Source organism: Pteropus alecto, unplaced genomic scaffold (genome assembly GCF_000325575.1).
Source record: "Pteropus alecto unplaced genomic scaffold, ASM32557v1 scaffold33, whole genome shotgun sequence".
NCBI lineage: Eukaryota > Metazoa > Chordata > Mammalia > Chiroptera > Pteropodidae > Pteropus > Pteropus alecto.
In genome coordinates this window covers 5,402,387-5,420,699 of record NW_006435762.1, presented here as the reverse complement: position 1 = coordinate 5,420,699, position 18,313 = coordinate 5,402,387, and the positions used below count along the sequence as shown (strand labels likewise).

The window sequence follows — 18,313 nt, the reverse complement described above, 5'->3', positions numbered from 1 at the left end:
AGGACCTGGGGAGAGCAGGAGGCTGAAGGCAGCTGGTCTGCGCTCCGCCTCGGCTTCAGGCAAGGTTTTCTTCTGGAGGTGGCATTGTTCCTCCATCTGTTCAGCCTCCGTATTTCCCAGGAAACCCTCCCCGCTCTCTTTTTTCCTGATTTCTTTGGTACCTCTCTGCCGGTGGCTCGGCTCTTGGTCTCGGTGGTCCCTGGGCACAGCTCTGGGGTGAAAAGCTGCAGTGACTGGGGCGCCGCTCTAAGGCGTAGGAGGTGACTGCACTCGTCAGCCCGAGCTCGGGCAGCGTGCGCACCTCACTCTCGCTTTCTCCCTTTCCTCCGGGTCTCTCTGGCTCGGACCGGCTGTTCTGGCCTTCCCCGAATCCGACTCGCCTTTCCCGCGGTCTCTTCACACATCACTCTGCACGCTCAGCGTTGGCCGCTGGGTCGTCAGCGCAGGGACACAACGCCCCCGCCCGCAGGCGGGGACAAGGGATGGAAGGGTCAAGGCGTCGCGGAGAGGCGGGAGGAGGGGCGAGGAAAGCCAGGGCAGGTGGGGGGCGCGGGGAGCCGGGCGCATAGAGGCGGGAGAGAAAGCCCAAGAAAAGAGAAGATGCATCTGCTCTGAAAGTGCCAATGGAAAGAGGACAGAAGGGGCAGGAGTGGAGATGAGCAGAGAAGGACCCACAAGGAGGGGTGGGCAAAATGGGCAATTTGCAGACTGCCAGGGAGTGAGATGGTGAACGGAGGAGGAAGGAGGTTTGAGGGAGAGGAAAAAAAAAAATAAGGGCAAGTTCCCACCTCTGCCCCAAAGGTCGAGTCTGAAAACGCGTCTGCTGAACGGAGAGTTAAACAGGGACTGGTCATGGTGTAAACGGTAGCTTTAAAAAAGAATTAAGTATCGCGTAGTTTTCCCTACACTAGACTCAGTTCTATCTCGCTCAACTCTGGTTAATGACCCTCCAAGTAAAATGAATTGGCTTTATGCAGACACGGAAGCTGAATCTCCTCCAGAGTGGATTCCTCTTGAGGTATTGGTTTGGTTTTAAATGAAAATAAGCATTTGGGAAGTTCCACGAACCCCTGTGCTAAAGAAACCACCCAGTTCATTAAAGTTTATATTTTCATTGCTTTTATTTTCACCAGAGGATAGAAGTGAGGGTTTGGCACCAAGAGATGTTTAAAACAACTACCTAGGTAGCATTATTTCTCAAAAAGACAATATGGGCTTCCTAAAACAGCTAAAAGGGAATTGGGAAACTCAGTTAATCGTCTGAGAAGGAAGAAAGAGAAGCATTTAAACTCTTAACAGACAATTAAACCTCCAGCAACCCCGCAAACTCCCCCGTCCCCCCCCCCCCCCCGCCGTCATCACCACCACCACCACACACACACCACCACCACCACCAAATTCGCAAGTGGAAAAGGGTAAAGCGTTCAGAAGAGAAGAGAGGAGGGCAGGGTAGGTGGAAGGTGGAAAGAGAGAGAGAGAGAGAGAGAGAGAGAGAGAGAGAGAGAGAGAGAGAGAGGCAGGGGAGTGGGAAGTTCTTGGCAATCCCGGGATTAAGATAAACGCCGGAGCTTTGAGGACGCAGGGAGCTCCCTTACCTTTCTAAGCCCCGTTTGCACCTGATCTGCAACCATAAATACTTCGAGATGCTTAGTGTGCAGCCAAACGATGGCCGAATGTTAAACAATTCTTCATGCTCCCTCCCTTTTTTAAAAAACAGGCTCAGAAGAATGTTAATACTGTTCTCGTTATCCATCGGCTCCAAAACATTCCGCTTTGTCGGGAAGAGAGACGAAAACCAAGTGCTTGGGCACGCGTATCTGTATTTATATGTTATGCGGTCGGTATATAAACATATATACGTTTTCTGCATAGAAATCCAAAAAGAAAAGCACCACAGATGCCTCTGAAAGACGGAGGGGACGGGGAAAAGAAAAAACTTGGCAAGCCAAATGTATCCAAAGATTTCGTATCAGGAGCCACCTGCTTCAATATGCAGAATTCCCGAGATGTAGAGGAAGAAGAAAAAAATACGAATAAAATAAAATACCCAAAACGCACTTGAAACTGGAAGACGCCTAAGACGCGTGGAAATAGAAAGGATGAGAAGATCTCCCGAGGGTACAGATCCGTCAGCTAAGTGAGCAATCCCCTCCGAAAATCACAGGCGGGGAGGTGGCTGCAGATGCGTCCCCGCTCCGGTCCCCGCCGCCGCCGCTGCTACCTGTAGACGCGCGCGCGCGCGCGCGCACACACACATAGACACACACACACACACACACACGCACACGCGAGCACACACACAGCACAACCTCCTCTCCTCCTCCTGCCTCTCTCCGTGCCGTTGCCGGGTGCAGGAGTCTGAATCAAGCTAGACTCATCCTTCAGACTCCGTCCTGCCCCTCAGAGCCACGATTTCCTCCCCTGCCATCTCCTTCCCAGGGTCAGAGCCGCTATCGCAGTGGGGGCGGGCTTTTTGGGGGCGCGGGTCCAAAGTCGCAGACGCGATGCTGGTGGTGGTCCCTCCCTTTACAAGTTCCACCCTCCTCCCTCTCTCCCTCCTCCCACAGCGACCCAGCAACCTCGGCCCGCAGGCCGCAGCACCCCAGGCAGCAGAATTGGTTAAGGGCCTTGGGGCGTCACGTGTGACGTTCACCAAACCCCTCGGAGTAGCGTGTGAGTGAACCGACAGGGACGCCGAGCCTCGAGGCCTCGGACGCAATGAGTTTTTCTGTTATTGGCGTCATTGTGCTCCCCTTCTGAGCATTTTCGTCTTGGTGACTGTGAGCGCAGAGTTAGAGGCAATAGCCTTCTCCGTGCCTTTTCAGGGTTTATTTTATTTTATTTTATTTTTTTCCTCCTTTGGTAGATCTTTTGCCACCAAACTCTCCCCACTACTCTCCCCCAGTTTCTGTTTCCACCAGCTAGAGGCAGAATAAGCTCCGAATTGTAGCTTCTGTTTTGGCCCCGTTAGTGGGGGTAGTGTAAATGCAACGCCACTGCCTTTGGCCTCTTCCCTCTGGCTGCGTCCACATCTGCCTCCGGATGGGTGATTTTTTAAAATTCAACATAGCTAATAAGTGTTAGCTTTTGTGATCCGTGTGACTCACTATACCACATTGTTTTCAGCTACTCACCTTCTACAAGCTTCTCTGTGTGAATTTTTAAATGCAAGTGAGTCGGGGGATCAGGTCATGCCAACACAACCATTAAATTAACTGATTGTAAGTGTAATAAAACAACAACAACAAAAATCCACCAGTAGGAAATCTTTAGGAGAAATCAGTGAGGGTCTAGAAAAGAGTTTCTTATTAACAGCTTGCTTCACATTTGTTAATCACATGTATGCTTTAATCTATAAAATTCCAGAAAAAGAATTTTACGATAACCAATACTTGAAATGCAGTTGCCCTGAAGTATCATTCTTAATTAATTAATAACAATAAATAAAGAAATCTAAGGTTCCAACATATGTGATCTGACTTTTCAAAACAATCTTAAATATGACCTGTCATTCCTTCTTCTTAGAAGGAATTCGTACCACATTCATTTTCCTGTATAGTTTTAAAATTCAGTCTACTCATTTTTCCTTTTTAAAAAGTAACCTTTAGGTGGTGTGTTGACAAGTAGTAGATTTCAATATTGCTTCCAGGAAAATGAATTTTATTCAGCTAAGAAATGTACAGTGGTCCCCCCTTATCTTTGGGGGATCAGTCCAAGATCCCCCACCCCGTGAATGCCAGAGGCAGAAGATAGTACCAAACCTCATCTATACTATATATTTTTTCCTATATATGTAAGTTTAATTCCTAAATTAGGCAGAGTAAGAGATTAATAATAACTAACAATAAAAATAGAACAATTATAACACTATACTATAATAAATGTTATGTGAGTGTGGTATCTCTCCCTCTGAAAATATCTTATTGTACTGTACTTAACTTTTTACTTAAAGGAACCACTTTATGGCTTCTCTTTGGCATATCTGAGTTGCCAAATCATTACTCTTGTTCTTCGGTGCCATTATTAAGTAAAATAAGGTTAATTGAACACAAGCACTGTAATACTGCAATAGTCAACCTGATAAACTAGATAGCTACTAAGTGACTAAGGGGTGAGTAGCATGTATATACAGTATGGAGAAGCTGGATAAAAGAATGAATCATGTTTTAGGAAGAACAAAGCAGAACGGCATGAGATTTTATCAAGCTACTCAAAAGAGCTAGCAATTTAAAATTTATAAATTATTTCTGGAATTTTCCGTTTAACATTTTAGGACCATGATTGACTGAGGGTAACTGAAACTGCAGTCAATGAAACCACGGATAAGGGGGGACTACTGTATCTGATTCTTGGTGACAATTGTAGTTTGCCCAAGTTTGCCTAAATTCTAAATCCCATGAACGTTCTCTGGAATTTTTAGAATACACCGGAATTTCCCAGGAAAGATAAGATATAAGTACCTATTCCAATATCAATAAAAGTGCCTTTCAACTTTCATGAGACTACACAACTAAAGTAGGCTGATATAAGGAATAATTATAACTGCAGAATCAAATTTTTAGAAAAGAAATTGGATGATTTGATTAAGTTGGCCATTATAATTTACAGAATGTGAAGTTTTGTATACTGTCCCTTAACCCAAGGCTGTGGGTACCACTTTCTAAGCGCATAAACTGAGGTCAATGTCAGAACCTTAATGACTGAAGCTTTTTCATTTCTAACATTTATTTATAGTATGAAATTATAGTATTTATAGTATGAAATTAATTTAAAATAAAGTGTTTTTTTCATTATTCTATCACAGGTACACTGTATCAGCTGGACACTATTATCTCATTTTCAAGAGTCTTACAAAAAAGCCCAAGAAAGTTAAAAAATGTATCACAATCTGTATATAGAGGCGGATGAGTAAACTTCTCTTGCCTATTTTCCTCCACTTTCCCAATCAAACCTCCTGAGGGAAATAAACTCATCCCATATCGTTTGATTCTCAAAGCAATTAAAAAGCAAGAAGTTATATTTTTTTATTTTTTTCTTCTTTTGTTGGTATTAAAAGATGAGACTCTGGAATTAGGTTGCCTGAGTTTGAAACCTGTATCTGCATCTCATTTGTGATTGTGTGGTGCAAGTTACTTATCTCCCTAAACTTTAAATTTTATCTCTAAAAATGGGGATATTAATAGTATCTACTTTATAAGAATGTTGTGAAGATTATCTAAAATAATGCACGTAAAGCACTTAGCACATAAGTAATTTTTTAGTGTTCACTCTATTGTTAGTATCTATATAATGCTTTTTCTCTTCTGATTCAAACTTTAGTATACGTAGTGACATTTGGGTTAGTGTTAAAAACATCGCGAAATTTGATTGCATACATAACTATTACATGAAAGTCATTTATGCTTTGACAGTAATTACTAGGACTCCCCTGCCTTCTCTTTTTCTTTTGGTACTTTGTCTTCTATTAACTAATTTTAGGGTAAGTGATTATATTAAATGTGGATGATAGAAAAGAAAAAATTAAACACATGAATAGGTGATGAAGACATCAATAAAATGTAGGAAATTGGAATCAATTTACATTGCAAATCATGTGGTCTTTATAGGTGTGATATTAAGCATGCTCAAGTTTACTCCCTTTTACCATGTCAGATATTATTTGGAATGAATACTGGAACTCTGTAAAGTTAAGTAGAAATAAAAACCCTGTGAAATTTGCCCAAACACATCTGCTCATCTGTAGATTTGAAATGGATCTTAATATAACATATAGGTAAAGTGTTAGCATTTTCTGAAAATATTGACTCAAAAGAGTCAATTTAGTAAGTGAAAGTGGGATGGGGAATCACTAGAGAAGTAGTAAAATCACCTCTATATGTCTTTGTGTATTACTTAATTGTTGTGATGGTAAATTTTCTTTTCCAAGAAATAAAAATAAAAAATAGTGGAAAAGGAAGTTAGGCTTGAGGGCAAATATCGTATTGTACTTTCAGACACCTCTGTACAGTACTTTGTAGACTCAGTTTGCTTTCGGTCTAGAAAGTCATTAAATGGGAAGATTTTTCCCCCCAGCAATTATATATATAAAGAAAATTAAATGGCATGTTCTTCTAAAGTAAAGAAAAAGCGAAAACATTACTCATTCTTTGGAAAATCCCAAAGACTCATAGCAGGAGATTAGCACTTTTTCTTTCCACTTCAGAAGAAAAAGTATTGATAGAATATTAGGCTTAGATGAAATTTTACTTCAACTTTCCTCATAAATCATATGTATTTTACTTAAAATGGGTTAAATATAAATAATATACTGAGAGAGTTTATAGGAGAAAATAGAGTTCATATTTCAGAAAAAAGTAAAAGATAGAGCTAAATTATCTGTCAAATTATGGCATTTGCCAAGTGTAACACCTGCACAGATTCCTGGCAGTGTTTCTTTATAACCTAGACAAAAGATATAGGTGTTATTATTACAGAAAAGACATATCCTGACTTCGAGGATTACCAGCATAGTCTGGTAGTATATAATATCCATTTGGCCACAATCTACCTGGTCTCCAGATCTAGTCTGTCCACACACCACCTCTTCATCCCACACAGTCTGTGTAGCATGGCCTACCATGAAATACAAACTCCTTTTCCTACGATCCAAATTCAGCATGCTCTCAATTCCAGACATCTTTATTCAACTTTCTCTCCCATTATTCCTCTTCCTAATCTCTGCATTGTCCTGAAAAATATAATTTGCTGGTCTCCGAGGACAATTATAATGATTTCTTCTCTTGGTTTGTCCAAATCACCATGCCTATTTACTGAAAACTACCAAAAATACTACCTAAAAGATTCCTCTCAGCTAGAAATTATTTCTCTTTACTGGGAATGTAACTGATACGCACCTCCTATTATGCAACTGCACAGTCTATCTTGTGTCACCATTATTTCTGGGTCTTTTGTTTCCCTTAACTTGTTTACAGGCTACCAAAATATCTCTCACCCCAGGACCTTTACACTTGCTATTTCCTCTGCCTAACCTCTCTTCATCCTGATGGGCATATGACTCCCTCCTGCATTCATGCAGGTCTCTGCTCAGAAGTCATTTTCAAAAGATGTTTTCACTGACTACTCGTATCTAAAATAGCATTTTCCTCCCCTGCACTCTCTGTCTCCTTAACTTCTTATATTTGCTTCAGAGTACTTATTATAACCTAACTATATTTATTTCTTTATTATTTGCTTCTCCTCACCAGAAAGAAGGTAAATGCCATGAACTCAAAGACTTAGTCTGTTTTGTTTATTGCTGTGTTTCAAACACCTGGAATTATGCCTGACTCATTGTGGTTCTTTATACACAGTTGAATGAATGAATGAATGAATGAGGTCAATTTGATTCACTAATAGTAATTCTGGAGGCATGATTACAGACTATCTCTGACTTTAGCCAACAGTTGAACATAAAAGCTTAGGAATGTGATCAGATGTTCTTGAAAGGCATTTCTTCAAAATAGATTTCTTATTTAAAATACATTAAAGCCATAATTATAGGACATAGGTCCCACTTTTTTGAGATAATGTTTAGAATGGGCATATATTAGCCCTAAATGTGTTCATAAAGCAATGATACCATACTTTCTAAGATATTTTGTTCATTTAAGAGCCAATGGCACTTTATTACACATGACTTAGATTCTGCCTTTGTTCATTTCCCAGAGTTTTACTATTTTAAACAATGTATCTAGGTGATGTTCTTTTTCTTAAGTTCTAAAATTCATTTTTTTATAATTATTTTAAAAACCTGAAATTTATAGAAGCAGTTATAAAAGTTCATAAGAAAGTCAAGATTGCTTTGTATTATTCATTAAATGACTTCTCACTCACCAATCCTTTGAGCTCCTGTCTGTATCTATTATCTCATTATTGAAAGATCAAAAGAACTATGAAACATGGTCCCTTTCCACTTGTACAATATCTCTCAGGTAAAATCATACCTAGACAATATGATGCCTTTGTGCATAATACAAAAAGACTTTCCAGAGAAGGACATTCCAAGCAGAGGAGCAACATATGTAAAGACATGAGCTCACTGGTGCACAAAATGTGTTATTAAAGGCATGCAGCTCAGTTTAACGGGAGGCATGTAGGGGAGTGGCAAGAAGTGAATAAGAAGGGTCAGATAATGAGGGGACCTGTGTGCCAGGCAATGAAGTTTGGACCTGATCCCTAACCAAGGCCAGTGGAAGGCTTTCAGCAAAGAAGTAGTGTGATATATTTGCCTCTTAGAAAAATTTGTAGCAGCATTGAGAGTGGATTGAGAAGAGGTAAAACCAAATGCAGGGAAGCCAGTTATGAAATTATTGCAATAGTGCACAAAAGAGATGCAGGTGTCTAAACTACATAGCAACAACGGCAACAAAGAAATTAGGAGTAGCGCATTAATACAAGAAACACTTGGAAACTGATTGGCTATAGAATGTGAGAGAATGTTTTAAAATATTTGTGGTTTTTGAACAAGAGCAACTAGATGAATGATATTGTCAATCATATCACCTTTGTGAAGTAGGGGTTTTAGTATACCTATTTCTCAGATGGAGGAACTAAGACACAGGGGTAAAAAGTCTAGATCCAAGGCATAACAGTGTAGGCTTAAAACTATGCCCTCTGACTCCAAATTGAATTAACTTACCATTACCACACACTATCCTCCTGAACTTAAAAGGATTGAACGGGTATGAGAATATGGCTTTCAATTATTAGTTGGTTCAAGTTTATATTTGATAGGCATTTAGGAGAAACTGAGTTGAAGATTACTGGTAAATGTCTGAAGTTTAGTTATTCTGTATTAAACAAAAAGAAGTTAATATGTTTTTGATGTCAAGGACTGTCTAAAACTTCAATAAGTATAAAAGAGGAGGAGGAAGGTGGGAGAAAGAGAACACCAATCCAAGGCAGCTAGAAAAATCTCGATTGAGGACTGAATTTCTAGTTAGTCTTAGAGGATCAATTTGACCAAAATATGTGGACAAAAGGATAAAGAGCTAATGGTCTGAATAAATTTGTCTTCTAGATAAACACTATAATTTTTAAGAAATATGAAGGACTGGCTTCTGGTATTGGCTGAATAATCTCTTTTTAGACTGACCTTCACAAAGACAACAACTATAAACTCTGAGCATAACATAAAAAAGCAGCTACATAAAAGCACTTTATAGTAGACAGAAACATGCAGATTCTCATAGGGAATCCAAATACAGAGAAGAGGGGTTGAACAGAGTGAATTCTCAATTTTTGCAGATGATAAACTGGGGCCCAGAGCAGTCAGTGTGAGGGGAAACCAGTGACTCCTTGGTTTGGGGAATCTGAGGATTTAACTCAGGGGAAATCGAGAAAAAAGAAGAACCTCAAGGAAAACCAAATAAACAAACATGGAATGCTCAAATTTTGTCGGCTCGCATCTTTGGTTGACCTCTGAACCACACATATTTGCAACAGATCCATAACAGCGTAGTTAAAGAACAGATCTGAATTAGTATTGGAGTCATTGCTGAAATACTTTGCAGCTAGAATGCAACCAAGATAATGTCCTGCTAAAATAAAAGAAATGATACTCTTTAGAGAAAATCAATAGAATTTAGTCTCCATAATGTAATATTCATACTGTTCAAGATATAATCTAAAATTACCTGACATACAATAATTCCAATAATTCAGGAAAATAAAATCTGTTCTCGAAAAAAAAGAAAATCAACTGAGACCAAACCCTAGATTATCTATATGTTGGAATGAGTCAACCGAAATTTTAAAACAGCCAGTAAGTAAAAGAATGTATGCTTGCAGTGAATTAAAAAACAACAACAACAACAACAAGAAATTTAAACAAAGAAATATACATAATAAAAAGAATCAAGGGACATCCTAAAACTGGAAAACGATATGTATAAAGCTAAAAATTTACTGGATGAGCTTAAATGTGAAATGATGGGATGACTGAAGGTAAAATAAAAGATATTACCCAATGTAAAGAACAGAGAAAATTGAAAGAAAATAAACAGATAATATAAAACAGGCCTAAAAGAAGAACAAATATATGGCCAAAAAATTTTGAGAATAAATGGTAACATACCATCATATTGCTGGTGGTATGCAAAATGGTGCATCCACCTTAAAAAATAGTTTAATGATTTCTTATAACAATTAACATATGCTTGCCATAGGACCTAGCAATATCACTCATAAGTATTTACCACAAGAAACGAATGTATAGGTCTACACAAAGATTTGATTGCAAATTTTCATAGCAATAGTTTTTCATAACAGCTCCAAACTGAAAACACACTAAATGTTTATTGACTCATGATTGGATGAACAATTTGTGTTATATCTATACTTTGGGATATTACTCATTAACACAAAAGAACATAATATTGAAAGACATACTATAAAAACAAATCTCAAAAATTATGCTAAGTGAAAGAAGCCCAATACAAAAGATTGCTTGCTTCATGATTCCACTGATGTAAAATTTTAGAAAACACAAAACTCTAGTAATAGAATGAAGACTAGTGGTTGCCTAGGACCAGGGTTGGGCGGCCAATAATGGTAAAGGATTATGAGGGAACTTTTAAGACAAGTGGACCTTTATGCTGACAATTGGAATGGAAAGAGAATACATCAGAAATATTTCAAAGGAAGAAACTAATTATTTGGATATTATTCACTAATTTAAAAAATTAAAAATACTGCACATGAATGTAAAAATAATATATGAAAGCATTCACCCAAAATATTTTATCAGTGTTTACCTATTGGCAGAAAGTGAGAAATTATACTTTTTACCATTTAGCTACCCCACCATAAACACTTTATTTCAGTCACTATTTATTAACTTTCTTAAACTTCACAACTAAACTATGAGGTAGGTTTACTAACCCCATTTTATATATTAAGAAACTGAAGCCCCATGTTTAAATGAATTATTCAAGATCCCACAACTAAAACACGATAAAGCTGAATTCAGACTAAAGTCTGACACAAAGCCCATTCTGCTTAGCCCTATTGAAAGAAAACATTTTCAATTTCACACACTGACACCAAAGAAAATACAAACTGAGAAAGCGCTGTTGAATCTGGCAACAATTTAGCAGGAAAAAGTTTGAGTAGGATAAAGGAGAAAGACCTTTGGATTTAAAAGGCTTATCAGAGAATGGATGAATAGTAAAGTGACGTAACTTTGATTAACTAACATTTCTCAAAATCTTCAATGGTCTTCCATCTTTACAGTAAAAACACAGACTACCTTTCGACATCATTCACTCTTTTTATAATGTAATGGACAGAAATTCAATCCAAGCACAATTAAGTAAAACAAGCAAACTCTTAAAAAGCAAAAACATAATTTATTGTGCTATGTAACTGAAAAGCTTACGGTATGTTGAGCTCTCACCATGACTGTATTCAGAGGCTTAACGGAGGTCATTAAGTTTTTCTCTTTCCTTGTCTTCATCCTTGCATGGGTTTATTTCGGCTTTATTTTCAGTCTATCTTTCTTTATGTCTGGAGCTTGATGCCTTTCAGCAACTGCAGATATGCTCTTCAAATGGCATCCCCAGGATAAATCACTTTGTTAACCAGAAAATAAATCCTATGGAGGACTTTAAATGATTTTGCTTGGATCGTGCCATCCTTTCTGTGACTGGAAGTAGAGTTAATTTGCTTTATGAAGCCCAGGACACATAATAAACCCCTACACCAGGTAAGAGGGCCCATCAAGATTCACATATACAGGAGGCCAATGTAGTTTGAAAGTCTAGGATGATTACCAGAAGAAGAGAGTTGAAAAAGCTGCCTAAGCAGACTTAAACTACAGCCATAATTATAGTTTACCACATACTGCTTCCAGTTTCTCTCCCATTCCCTTCTTTCCCGTTCCTTCTATGAAGCAAACATAAATTAGATATTGCAAAACCACGTCTTGTGCTTTCACTTCTCTGATTCTTTGTTCAGTTTGTTCATGCTACTTTCAGTTCCTTCTAAAACTGTCCAATGAAATATAAATTCTAGAAACTAATGCATTGCATATATTAGGTGCTTAATGAATGTTCATTAAAAGGAATTGTCTAAGTAGTTCATTAGACATTCAGGAGACAAAAAGAGACACAGGACACAGTCACTAACCTCAAAGAGCTTTCACTTAGAAGGTTAAAGAAAACATTACAATCAAAGTATATGAAACAAAACAATGCAAGTAAATAAAAAGAATAATGAGAATTCAGAGAAGGAAGGGATTAAGGACTGAGGGGAGAGGGAAATGGATTTCAGAAAATACTTGGTTAAGAGGGAAATATCTGATTTTCCTTAAAAGTGATTGAAATTCAGTGCATATTTGTTTTGAATGAACAGATGAACGAATGAATGAACTGATGTAAATGAACGAACAGATATAGCGTATGAAATTTAGATCACCCATAAAAAGAAAAAAGTTAGGCTTTTAACTCTGTAAGGTGGTGGGGTAAAAAAAAAAAAAAGGTAAGTTTTCATGTTTGTTGTTTGTTTTTAATTTAGAGAACTGAGCATGTTTGAAGAAGAGAAATATTAAATAGGATATATTAAATTCACTAAGAAAAATTTGGCTAGATGCAAGATTTGGTCCAGAAAAAAGTAAGATCGAGATGCAGAAAATAAATGGAGTCTTAAGGCCAAATCTTTTAAGGAAAGCAAAATCTTAAATAGATTTGGGGGTATAGGAAAGAAATGCTATAGGAAAGTGCCTTTCTTTAAACAATTGTCTTATATTTAAAATGGCAAAGGTTAGTTCAGAGTAGATTTTGCTGTTTATAATGGATAACTATGTTTAAAACATGCTTAATTATAATTTATGGACTACATTAAAGTAGCAAAATACTTCCTCATACAATATAGAATACCTAATTCTTAATAACCTACTTTAATCCAAAGTATAAAAGTATTCTTCCAGTCATTTATATATAAATAGAGGTGTTAAGTGTCCCTTACAGTATTAGGAAATCAATATAAATATTTAATGCAAAGGAAACAACAAATGATTTAAGTGTCTTCAGGTTGCAGTTGGAGATAATTGCCCTCTTACATTTCTTTCTCATATTCTCTGTTTCAGAGAAATAAAAGTACTATATTTGATAAATATAATAGTAATTACAATTTTGAAATTCATGAGGCAGATTGCAAGCCTAAAGTATCTAGTGCTCTCACAATGGAAAATGTATTAGAATAACTCAATATTTGTGATATAAATAAACCCATATTCTTATATGCTAAGATGTCAGTTTATTTATATAACAGCCACTTAGAACTAACTATAACATTTAATTACTAAAAGATGGTAGGTATTTGATCCTTCAGTTACAGGGAGGTAATGTAAAGCCTGATTCCTATATAGAAATTTTTGCTTGTAAACATTGCATGTTGAAGGAAGAACCAGGTAATCTGTAACTCTAATGTTAGACTGGATAAATAATATGCACTGAAGGGCCATTTCATTATTTTGGGACATGCCTCGTTTTTGAAGAGGTCTGAGGGATCTCTTTCCTCTTTCAATTTGGAAAGAATTTCATATGTGGCCCTTTCTATTTCTATATGTTCCTAATAAACAGCAATATACGGAAGGGGACAGAGTGTGGAAAAATTGCACCCATGAAATATTTTATGTTAAGCATTTATTTCTCAGCTTATCTTTTACTAAACACCTCCAAGCATCCTGCCTAGTAGCCAAAATCAATCATTTGCATTCATACACCCTACAGGTCTTAATTCTTTCTGTTTTCTCTTCCTGGAGCATTCCCTCTCCAAATACTTCTTTCCCTTTATCTTTTCCCAGCCGAATAGTCTCAAGTCAAAAAATGTAGAGTTCAGCTCACTCTCTATTCCATGACACCTCTTCCCCTTTTCCCCTCAAAATGGAAGTAGTACTTTTCTTCTGAACTTCTCTAGCACTTCTTTGTAATACCCTTGCTGCAGCCATCACTATCTGACTCAAAGTGATTTTTTATGCATTTTTCACCTACCTATTTTAAAAGTGATTTATAGCATTTTTTTTTTAAATTTGTTAGAGTGCCTGGCACATGGGTAATCTTGCACATGTAAATACTCCATAAACATTTGTAAATAAATGAATGAATGAAAAATAAATACAGACATACCTCAGAGATATTGTAGGTTTGGTTCCAGACCACTGCAGCAAAGTGAGTTGTAATCGTTTTGTTGGCGGAGGTCTTGACTTCAATTTGTAAGAAACGCAACATCGATGGAGTGCAATAAAGCAAAGTGCAATAAAATGAGGTATGCCTGTTTGTTAGAAAGAAGAGCAGTTAATAGGTTATTGCAGTCATTCAGTGGTGCTCACACCCTTCAAACCAGGATGCTGGTAGTGTATAGTAGGGCTGTGACAATGGAAATGGATGTAAGTGGGAAACTGTGAACGCTATTCAGGTGATAGAATTGATAAGGTACGTAAAGGAAGGTGAGGGAGAGGGAATATTTGAGATTATTTCTAGATTTCCTGTTTGAAGAAATGAGCAGCCAGCCAATTGTACTATTTATTAAGATGGAGAATTCTGAAGAAATCACAGTTTTGGGGAAAAAAAGAATTCATTTTATTTGGATCTGTCAAATTTTAAGCGTCTTTGAGATCCAAGTAGAGAAAACCAACTCAGCAGTGATTGTAGACCTGAAGTACAGGAAACCAGTGTAAATATGTATTTTGGAATTGTCAGCAGATGAATGGTAATCAAAGCTGTATGAATGACTGGGAGAGATCATTAAGGACAATTTGTAAACAGGAACAAGAATGGGCCTAGAATTAGAGGAACAACAACATTTTTGAATTTAGGTAAAAAAAAATAAAGGGGGGATCTGTGGTTGACAGAGTGGTGGCTGAGGGAAAGACAAGTGAAAAGTATCAAATACTGGTGAGAAGGATCAGCATGAGAACTGGACAGTGTCCAAAGGGAACATTGGTGACCTCAGTGAAAACATTTATTCTGGCATATTCAGAGCAGAAGATAGAATGAAGTGTGTTTAATCGTTAGTGAAAGAAAGGAGAGGAAATAAAAACAGCAATTATGAAAAATTCATTCAAGAAATTCGATTATAAAGAGGAGCATAGAGAGATCTGTGCTGGGGAACTGGGTCAGAAGTATTTTGTGTTTTGGTTTTACTATTGGAGAGATTAATTTTGAAATGTTGATGGAAAGAAGCTAGTAAAGAAGGTCAGGTTAATGGTAACAGAGAAAAGGAAGATGGATAAGGTTCTTGAGAATGTAGAAGGGCCTGGAAACTAAAGCTGATAATAAGGCTATTGCCCTTCTAATAAAGAGATAAATGTAGATATAGGTAAACCTGGAGATTTGTTTGGGAAGTTTAAGGAGTTTCTGTCTGATAGTTTCTATTTGTTCGGTTATATAAGATTTAAGGCCATCTATAAATTGCATATCTAAGTGTGTATTGTAGAGGGGTATTGAAGGCTTGAGATGACCAAACAATCAAATTTTAAACAGCATAAAAATGTATATATTTAATAGTCATTAAAACTAAAAACTAAACATAATTTCATTAATAGGCATATTTAAAATTCTCTTTGTATGTGTGTGTATGAACAGACTTGACCATTTTATAGACTTAAGTTTCTAAGGCTAATGGGTAAAGAGCTTAATGCACAATGTTTGCAATCAAGCTAGCTGGTATAAAGAAATAAAGGTACAGGGCAAAAATGTACAAGGCTTTGAATACTTAGTTCTTATTCCATGCTTTGCGCTAAGAATAAATAACTGATTGCAAAGAAAGACATACATGCCATTTAATTGTATATACACATATAAATACAAATAATAATAATAACAACATAAGAGACAACATCTATTAAGAGTTTTCTATATATCAGACACCATTCTAAGCTCTTTATATGATTTTTAAAGCAATCCTATAAAATAGGTAGTATTTATTATCTCCATTACATAGCTGAGGAGATTGAGACATTGAGTTTAAAGAACTTGAAAAAATTTGAGGAGTCATGAACTACCAAAGAGTGAGTAATTGCTGGAACTGGGATCTCTATTTCTTTCTTTCTTTCTTTCTTTCTTTTCTTTCTTTCTTTCTTTCTTTCTTTCTTCTCTGTGCCTGGTCTTTCTTCCTTTCTTTCTTCCTTTCTTTCTTCCTTTCTTTCTTCCTTTCTTTCTATCTATCTATCTGTCATCTATCTATCTATCATCTATCTATCATCTATCTATCTATCCATCTTCATTATCTTTGTGGTAAAATTCCATGCACTATTTACTGTTTACAATTATCTAAGTTGTAGTATTGGTTCAAGTATTTATTTGTGTTGTTAACCATATATCTTTTACTATGTACATTTATCCAAGTAGTATTACTAGATGGAAGTGTAAACTTGATCTCACCTAGATTTCTGGTCAAAATAGCAGTGTGGATTCAATGTTTAAGTGTTTTTTCCCACACCAAACTTATATAAGTAACAAATAAAATATTTAAAAATATTTTTTAAATGAAAAGAAACAGAGCAATTAATTTTATTTGTCAATTTGACTGGGCCATGGGATACTCAGATATTTGGTTAAACATAAATCTGGGACGCAGGGATAGAGACCAATAAAATTGCTAGGGAAAGCTAATGGGCACACACACAGAAAAATCAACTACTCAAAAAAAAGGGGACCCTGAAAATTAGTATTCCAAATAATTGAAAAACTATTGAGAAAGTTGATTAACAGAAATTACAATCAAAAAGACAAAATCACTCTCAACGAATTGAAAATAATAGAGCAATCTAAAAATCACTTTAACATAAATATATTAAATATCATCAAAGAGAGGAAGAAATGACATCCATAAAAAAATAAACACTAGGAATCAAAAACAATCAGCTATAAATCAAGACCATAAAAATGAGAAAAAGCTAGTCTTGGACAAAACTTATAATTATAAAAACAACTAAAAAATAAACTTTGGACTGGGTAAATTCAGAGATCATAATGAAGACCTTACCCAAAACGCAGCAGGAAAAGAGCAAGACAGTAACTATTAAAAGAAGTTACAAAGCCTTGTGCTTCTGTCTAGGACATGGAAATAGGGAGAGTGGTGCTCCCACCTTGGAAACAAACAAAAAAAGCCTGATAAACTGCAAAATTATAACTTCTCTTGAACCCATCAGGAAGCCAGGTTCACAGGGCAACTAGCAGCATGAACTCCAAGGAAAGAGTTTTCTCCAAACAGAGATGAGCATGCTTCACTTGTGATTGAGAGTGTGAGAAGAGGAAGGGATGGATGCCAGGTACATACAAGCAGGTAAGAAGAATTCGGCTAAAACGTTTATAAATTGCTAAAGGAAATTATAAGAGAGAAGACACCCTGGGAGTCACAGAGGCAAGGGGAATCTGCACCCACTTACAGTCTCTTCCTTACAGGCTTCCAGTGGATGGTAATGAGAAAGATTGCTGACAGGGCTGGTAACTGGAGAGTTTCTCTCAGTGGTGCAGGCCTAGAAAAGGAAAGAGGTCTTTTCTGCAGAAAAGCAGAAAGCCCCACCCAGACCCTAGATCCTATGGAATAAAAGCCTTCAGTTACTAGAGAAAGGGCAGCAAACTATTACCCCCAGAGCACAGTTGAAGACTCATTGCATCTGGGAGATGGTTAGGAAAAAAAGAAACCTCTTCTCTACAGTGCAGATGATGCCAGATGTAAGTCTGACGACATACTTGCATTTTCCATTCTTTAATGTCATGTTTTATATCTCTTTCTTTATTTTTTTAATAAAGATATAGTAATGCATAAAGTTGAATGACTTCTTTGGTGGTATAACTTCAATTCAGTTGTCAAATAAAGAGCCATACAAATTTTGCCGAGTAATGTTTTTTTATTTTTTTTAATTTATTCTGCAAGCAATCACCTTCACAGTTGCTATATAACCCCTTGGGAGTTTACTATCATTTTTTTAACTATCAATAATTTTAATGTCAGCAACATGACAATCATATACCTCCTTATCAGCCTGCATACTTATCCAAGTGTATGTGTTCTGGGACAAATATAAAAATAAAATATTCCTAATTGTTTCAAAAATTTGTTAGTGTTTTGAGAAAAGTGTATTCCTGAACCATCTTGATCACTCTCTGAAGAGGATGTTGTATTACTGCTGACATGACAGCAGACCACACTTTTCTCCAGACTCTCCCTAAATCTGACTTTAAGCAGAACTCTAGGCACCAGCGATTACCTCCTCAATGCCTTCTTCCTGTTGAGAACAGGTTTGGAATCCATGCAAGTCTCTCCTGCT

At 36.8% G+C, this 18,313-nt stretch overlaps 1 protein-coding gene across 3 annotated transcripts in view; it reads right to left on the bottom strand.

Annotated features, from left to right (window-relative positions):
* Positions 1–18,313, bottom strand: part of NLGN1 (neuroligin 1) — a 957,767-nt gene that overhangs the window by 739,408 nt on the left and 200,046 nt on the right. For 2 of the 3 annotated variants that reach the window (XR_003046029.1, XR_003046028.1), the window contains one exon: positions 14,166–14,310. The gene's annotated coding sequence lies outside the window, so the exon portion shown is untranslated. Of the gene's footprint in view, positions 1–14,165; positions 14,311–17,428; positions 17,519–18,313 lie in introns of all 3 variants that reach the window. The other variant, XM_025046070.1, reaches the window with a different exon arrangement.